We start from the raw sequence: 7,987 nt of genomic DNA, 5'->3' as shown, positions 1-7,987 counted from the left end.
TCCCATTCATAAATTGAGGGCAGTCAATGCTCATCCACCCCATGGCAATCTCTCAAGATGTAGTTTATTGATATTTTTAATCACCTTTTTTTCTTTTTTTAAGAGCTCTCTGCTGATCTATCGCTAGAGACTAAACTCAGAAGGGGAACTGTTATCCTTGACCTGACATGCTAAATTTGAAATCGCCCTTGTTCCTACCCGAGGGCAATAACATACATCTGTGTAGCAGCAACAGAATTGGGATGAAGTTTGATTTAAGCAGTATTCTCCAAGATCATATGGTAGTTCGAGAATATGGTACTCAGAAGGTTTTGTATTAAAATGACTCTTTAATTTGGTAAATTTGAACACTCATTCTTGTGCCTAATGGCCTGAATCAATCAATTGAATATTTTGTGCTGTGTACCAGCTATTGGAAACAAGTATTTTTTTTTTTTAGTTTTTGTTGGCTTTTTAATTGATATTTTTTTTTTAAGATACTGGATTGCTCCTATTCCCACTGAAGTTCATTGAAGTTCTTCACTTTAATTAATTCTCAAAATTAGAATTTTTATTGATGGATGAAATTGAAGAAGTCAGGTGTGAAAATGCAGTATTTGCTTGCAAACAATACAGCATTAAGGCACAAAAAACCCCTACATTTAAAAAATGTTGTTTGTTTTGGGGTATAAAACCTGAAATCTTTAGTGACCGTTGAAACAACTGATAGTTGTAGATACCCTGTAGCTCAAAAAGACTTCTTTATGTACCTCAAACCGAGCTCCTTGAATGTGCAATGTCCAGATTTTTTCACTCTTTCTGCATACATCAGAATTTGTTAGTGTTCATGGGACTGTGGGTATGAAGGAGTGAATGTGGACACATTGATTAAAAAAATAAACAAATTTCATTTGATCAAATGACCAATATTAGACCCTGTGTCTGTAAGTCCATCCTTAAGGGGAGCTTAATGCTCTGAGCTTTAATAACCAAAGGACACACTGCTCATACCCAAATCAGCTGTGAACACCATCCTTAAAAACTTAACAGTGGGGAATAAAATACAGGGCTATAGCTCTTCTCAAAGGAAATAAGGCTTTGCTTTGTCAGTGCTCATCTGATCACAAAACCCTTCTGATCCTCATTTGTCTCCTCAGTGTTTTATTTTCCCTACTGGTGGAGGTACTGAGGACAGATTATTATTATGAGAACAAAATAAAGGGAAATGTGTGTGTGCCTGTACACACAGACCCACAATGTGAGTGAGGTAGCACGTGCACAGAACAGAACCCATGCTAGGCAATCTGTGATCCACCAGCATGGAGACTGCTCATTCTCACAGCTCTTGCTATTCTACAAAACCAATTGAAAAAATATATTAAACCTTAGGAAAGATGAAAGAATGGTTTTATAGCACAGTCAAAAGCAAACAGGTATCTTCTATTCAAGGTGATTTTCCAGGGAACATGAGTAGCTGAAGTCACACTGGCTGTGACAAGCCTACCAATACATTTTTGGTACTGAGGAAGTGTTTAATGCAAGAAACCTGGGAAGCCAACCCCGTGCAGGCAGCATCGTGTGCTATATGGGGAAATACTGTCAGAGGATTCGATAAGCGGAAATCCTGCTGTGTCCTGACATGCTGGGATGACTCAGATGTGGAATGAAACAAACTGCTGCAGCATCAAAGACCTAATTTCTCCTTCTAATGCAACCATGCGAGTCCATCACATCCTTTAATCGTGCTGTGATGAAGCACCTTCAGCAGTAGCCTTTGGTGCACATTTCTGGGCTCTGTGTCATGTGTCATGGCAGATTTTTGTACAAAGCAGTGGGGCAACCCTGCAGAGGATGTAAATCAGCAGAGCTCAACCATAGTGTATAAATATCCAGGTTTCCCATGCAGGTGTTGCATTGCTAAATGCTTTTCCTGTCCTTTTTATGCTCATTTTATGCACAGGCAGGATGCATACAGCACAATTTTACAGCACTCAGATAATTGCTTTTTTTGCTCTCAACTTGCTACCATAGAAATTCTAATGTCAGAGCCCTCAAGAGACCATATGGGCAGTAAACATTCCTTATGTGTTGCATGTGCAGAAAGAACATATTTTCTTATCAATTCACACAAAAGCAGATCATGCAGAAATGATTTTTAAAAATTACTACTATTTTCCCTGCGGTAACAGCAATAGAACAATAAGTAACAACCCCTGAATGGGTTTTCTCTGTTTTACAGTACATGGATCTTTCTGCCTTTTTCATCACAAGAGAAATAAAGACATTAAAATGTATGCTTCTTTTCAGAAAGCATTTTATTGATTTTATGTAACATCTGAATACTTTGTGTTGTAACTTAACATATAACCATATAATTTGTCTGTAACAAGAAATAGACCAAAGACTTGCTCAGTGAATTGTACAAATGAGCCTTTCCTCATCAGTGATCCAAGGCATAATAAAATACCCAGCTTTTCCATTTCCCTCTGTGAGGTGAAAAAGCTCACTTACAGAAGCTAGTATATTCCACCGAAAGAAAAGGTGATTAATCATAGCTTGAGCTCATACTCAAAAGCAAAAATCCCATTTGGATCCAGGCCTTTGTCCCAGGATCATTCAGTTCCATCTCTAGTTTGAAGAGAATAAGGTTTTTTTGATTAAGAACCACAAAAATGTTACTTTGTTAGAAGAAAGCTAGCAGCAGCCAATGCTGCTATTACACCACCCCTGTTGAAGGACAAAAAGCTAATAAACAGGTTGTTCAGATATTTTCTAGTAGTTGAAAATACGAGTCATAACCAATAAAAGGCAGCTGAAACTTGAAAGATTCTTCCCCAAAGTAATCAGGTCATGCAGCAAAGAATGGATGCTGATCTAAACCCAGAGATATTACAAATTTAGTATTTCTGAAATCTTTCTGAGAAATGAGGTGTATAACACTGACAGCTCAACCAAGCCCTTCAGACATGTATTTCATATAAAATATACCTAGGGGCCAAACAAATTTTCAGGAAGGACAAAATACGAAAAAAAAAAAAAAGTTGCAAAAGTCCATGTGGATAGTGGGCTCTTCTCTGGAGGAACGTGTTCGTGCAGATCATGCAGACTGTAGGATACCTGGGGAACCCTGAACCAGTCTGGCAACTCTTGGATTGTTACATCCCTTGCATATCTGCCCCAGTACCAGCAGGCATCTGGTAACCCCACTGCCACTGGTTTCCAATCAAGTCCAGTGTCGTAATGAAATACTCAAAGAACGATTTTCTCTGAAAAGGGAATATGCAAGTTTTCAGTTTGTTTACAGTAGTATTGCATTTAAGGGCCAAGATGACCATGCTCCTCCATCACTGATTTGGTGCCTTTTCTTTCACATTCTCTGGGCAAGGTCAAGAAGAAACACATGTGATCATTTCCCTCCCCAAAGCTGAGGAGGCTTTGCCCCCAGAACTGCTGCAGGGTATCTGCCACTGTGGGGTACCTTCAAGCACCTCTCTTGATAACAGCAAATGCCAAATGGTCTGGGAACATTGCAACTAAAACCTGCTCTAGGTGCACTACCTGCAAACGTGAGGGAAATTCTGGGCAGGTTCTGATTGCTTCCCTTTCTGTTGCTGTTCTGCCCCGCAGAAAGGGCTGTAATGGAGCAACAGTACTGCAGACTACTAAATTCTCTCACAGCCTAATTCTGGAGGAAGTTCATGATGGCCTTTTAGAAATCCAAGTGGGTTAGCTGCCTGCCTACCACTGGTGCCCACACAGGCTCAGTGTGTGATGTGCTTCAACATCTTTGGCATTTCCACTGTCTGTATGTGCCTCTAGGCTTTTGCAATTCCAGCTCTAAACTCCTATTGACCTAAATCATGGAATTAAATCCTAAGTTTTGAAAGAATGGCATTTTCAGACACTTAGATTATTTTGCCATAAGCAAAATGTCTCATAGTCTGTATATCAGTTATGATTTATGAGTCAACCTGACATAGTTCAAAATGCTCAAAAGAAGATGTGGCACTTAGAAAGCTTTGCAGAAACATAGGTGTGAAAGCCAAAAAGGCACAAACGCATCAACAGGCACAAACTCTAGGTGTGGTACAGAATTTTTATTTTTGCAGTTTTCTGAGATCTGCTAGAAATAATTGAAAAATAAGAGCCATATTTATTTCATGTTTAATTCATGAGCAATAGTATCTGCTGCTGTAGGAGTACACAGGTTTAAGGGAGTTTTCACTCTTGGCTCTTCCCTGGCCTCAGCGTTGGCTGCAGCATTTTCAGTTGGGACCTGGTGAGTGTCAGGAGTTGTCAGCTTTGGCTGCTGCAGGCAGGAAGGAACAAAGCCCAGGAGCAAAGGGGTTTTTCCTGTCAGTGACCTGCTAGAAGCCCTGAACAGGTCATATCTGGGAAATGATGGTCCGATCACCTCCCACAGCCCCAACAGTCGAGCAAGGGGGAGGTCAGGTAGGGAGGTCTTGAACTAACTACAGCTAATACATGTCAAAATTAACAGCTTGATTTTCACACAGAGATAACTGGGAGGTCACTGGAGATCACACAGCATTGCTATTTCTGGATGCCCTTGGGGCATGCTGCAGTAACCCAAGCTAGATTGAGCAGAGCCCTGTTCACTGTATCAACATCTGGGTCAGGAGCAGAAGGAAATCCCCTCTGAGCAAGCATCAGCAGTGAAAAAAGCATCCCTGCTCCTGGTGCTTTGGCTATTCATCAGCCAAGGAGGATCCAGTGCTATTTCTAAATGCTGACTCTGTTTTATGCAACCCAGGCAGTGCTCCATGAAATAACCACCATTTATCCCTTGACTGAGAGCAGCTTCTCAGGGCCTCTCAGCTCTTTACTGCTCCTAAATGCTGTAGGTTGAGGAGCAGAGGAGCTGGCCTTTCAGGGTCACTCAAAGCCCAAGGAAGGCATTGAGGTGCTCCAGGATGGATTGCCTCTGCACTCCACTGGAGGAGATGGCTGAGCTGTTGGGATAATGCAAATCTTGTAGCTGCTCTGATCTTTCATGCATGAAGTTCTGCCAGGGTACAAACTCTTCTGTCAAGAGAGTCTCAGTTAAATTGTGGTGTCCAATGCAGAGCATGCCTCCATATGCATATTTCCTATATCTGACATGGCAGAGATAAAGGCATGGATCTGGTTCAACTATTAGTACTTTTCTCTATTCTTTATGTGACGTGTATGGTGGTTTGGTCTCTAGTGGATCTAAATCCAGGTTTTCATCTCAGAGTCTTTGTCTCAAATCTAGTTCAGTAACACCTAAGAGGTGTTACCAGACAAATAGCTGCCGTGTGAGCTGTATCTTATGGCATTTTTATTAGCCTCTATTAGCTTGCTTGGGAAACGGGCTTGTTCACAGCACTGTCCTCACAAGGGAATGCCCACACTTAGCCTTCCTCCCCTCCATTCCTCTTCATCCAAGCATTCATCATTGCCAGCTTTCTTATTTGTAGGCTCCCAGAGAAAATGTCCTGAATATCTCAACTAAAGATCCTATCTATGAGGCAAAGCATTGCCTGCACTGATGCTTCTTGTGGCGCGACTCCATCTCCTGGCAACCAGGGGGAAATAAAGCCATCTGCTATTTGGGAGTCCCAGGATCATTCTTTTTGCTGTTACATGGAGCGTGTGTGTCCCCTGGCTGTGCCAGTGACATCCTGGAGCTGTAACTGGAAGCTGACTCCAGGGTCTGGATGCCTCCAGTGTGAGATCCTCCATGGTCACCCAGCCTGATGTGGCCAAATCTCTCTCTGTTGCAACTACTGTACATGAATTAGGAGTATTTAGCCCATAACTGTACAGATCCCACCTTTTAAGGAGGATTGAGCCCACCCAGCAGTAAGCAGGTAGCCTGGATGCTGAAGACTTGGATTCAATTCCCTTATGACGAGACCACCATGAATTAAAGGTGTTCAGGACACCCAAGGCAGGAGGTTAGAGTATGTAACCCAGTTTCTGTGCTTAATCTCTTCTTCCCCCTGTTTCCATCAATAAAAAGAGGACGCAGATTTTTAAACTTCACAGTACTCTAATATTGTACCAGTGCAAGCCATAAAAACACACAGAAGTTCTCTTTTCCTCTTCTCAAATAAAGAATTACTCATTTTGGACAAGAACATCTTACAAGATTTTAATATATATATAATAGACTCAAATATGGATAATCATAAAAATAGGGGAACTATAGAGAAGTGGTAACTGATGCAGGAATTCGCTACAACGATGTGAAAGGTTCCTAGAAATGGAAAAATTCCTCCTTCGCAGTGATGACTCTTGCCCTTTAAAAAACAGCCAGATGAGACTCTTTCTACCCACAGGGCTCTCCTGCAGTGACAGCTACATTAACCTTTGCTGACAAGCACTTCTCTTTGCTTGTAAAATCAGCTTAGTGAGTGCAAAATTCTTTCAGACTTTAAAATGGTTACTATCAAATGGAGATACACTCCATGCAAAACAAAACATCCTCGTGCCTTACAATTGCTCCTGTGTTATTTTGCTTTGAGATCACTGGGTGGGCTGATACAGGATGATGTCTGGGCATCTGTCTGCTTTGGCTAATATTGCAGAAGAGATGTGAATGTAGGAAAGGACACTGAGGTTTTTGCTGCATTTTTCTCCCTGGGCGTTTTTCCATGCTTATCACCACATTGTCTGGGCAATGAACAACAAAGCAGAGGAGCAGTAATATATGCTTGGGCTATCTGTCTGTTGTTATTAGAGAAATGCTTCAAAATTGCAGAAGAAGCCAGCCCGCTCCCTCCTGCGCACGGGCACAAGAGCGCATGCTCCATCCCTGACATCTTATTTCTCCCTATTAATTTCACATCCTTCTGGATTATACATCTGAGCTCTCCTTTATGTGCAAGAAACTCCTCCCATGCAAAGGGAATTCTTCTGGGCTTGGGCAAAAGGAGGGTCTGCAAGTCTCCTCCCACCCTGTGGCAGCACCAAGCCTTTAAAACTGGGTCACAAGAGCTCTGCCACCTCATCAGGGTTAAGCTTTCATATCACCTGGGGCCATTTCAAAGACTTCACAGCCCCATGGATTGAATTTAAACCATGCAACAGTTTTGATACACTCAGCAGTTCTATTTCTATGACATTTGTAATTGCTGACCAGAAATCTCCAGGTCTAGGACTCTGGCATAAAATGCAAGTCAGGCTCCCAGTCTAGTGCCACCTTGTCACAAATCTGTCATGTCCTGGGTATCAGCAAGGTACAGGAATCCAGTTCATCACTGAAAAGATTAAGAAAGCTTGGAATAGGAAGGAATATAAAAGAATAGATTAGAAAGGAATAGAACAGATTAGAAAGGAATAGAAAGGAATAGAATAGAAAGGAATAGAATAGAAAGGAATAGAATAGAATAGAAAGGAATAGAATGGAATGGAATAGAATAGAATAGAATAGAATAGAATAGAATAGAATAGAATAGAATAGAATAGAATAGAATAGAATAGAATAGAATAGAATAGAATAGAATAGAATAGAATAGAATAGAATAGAATAGAATAGAATAGAATAGAATAGAATAGAATAGAATAGAATAGAATAGAATAGAATAGAATAGAATAGAATAGAATAGAATAGAATAGAATAGAATAGAATAGAATAGAATAGAATAGAATAGAATAGAATAGAATAGAATAGAATAGAATAGAATAGAATAGAATAGAATAGAATAGAATAGAATAGGAGATTTGAATAAAATATAAACAGACTAGATGGATTAAAAATTTATTAAAATGTTTGAAATTATGATTTTTGTATCTGGTAATTTTGCAGTGTAAACACAATATATTCTTACACTGTCTTAAACTGGCACTTAAAGGAACACTGCCAACCCATGACATTTATTGCAAAACTCCTACTGAGCTCTAAGATGCAAACCTTGCTTTCAAGTCTGTCTTTTCACTGTATTTGGTGGGGCTGGAATTGCCCAGGCCAAATAATTGACTGTTAAAACCTTAAAGTAAAATATTATATTAAGTATGAGGA

Source organism: Poecile atricapillus, chromosome 1 (genome assembly GCF_030490865.1).
Source record: "Poecile atricapillus isolate bPoeAtr1 chromosome 1, bPoeAtr1.hap1, whole genome shotgun sequence".
NCBI classification, from domain to species: domain Eukaryota; kingdom Metazoa; phylum Chordata; class Aves; order Passeriformes; family Paridae; genus Poecile; species Poecile atricapillus.
Note: the sequence above shows the minus strand (reverse complement) of the source record.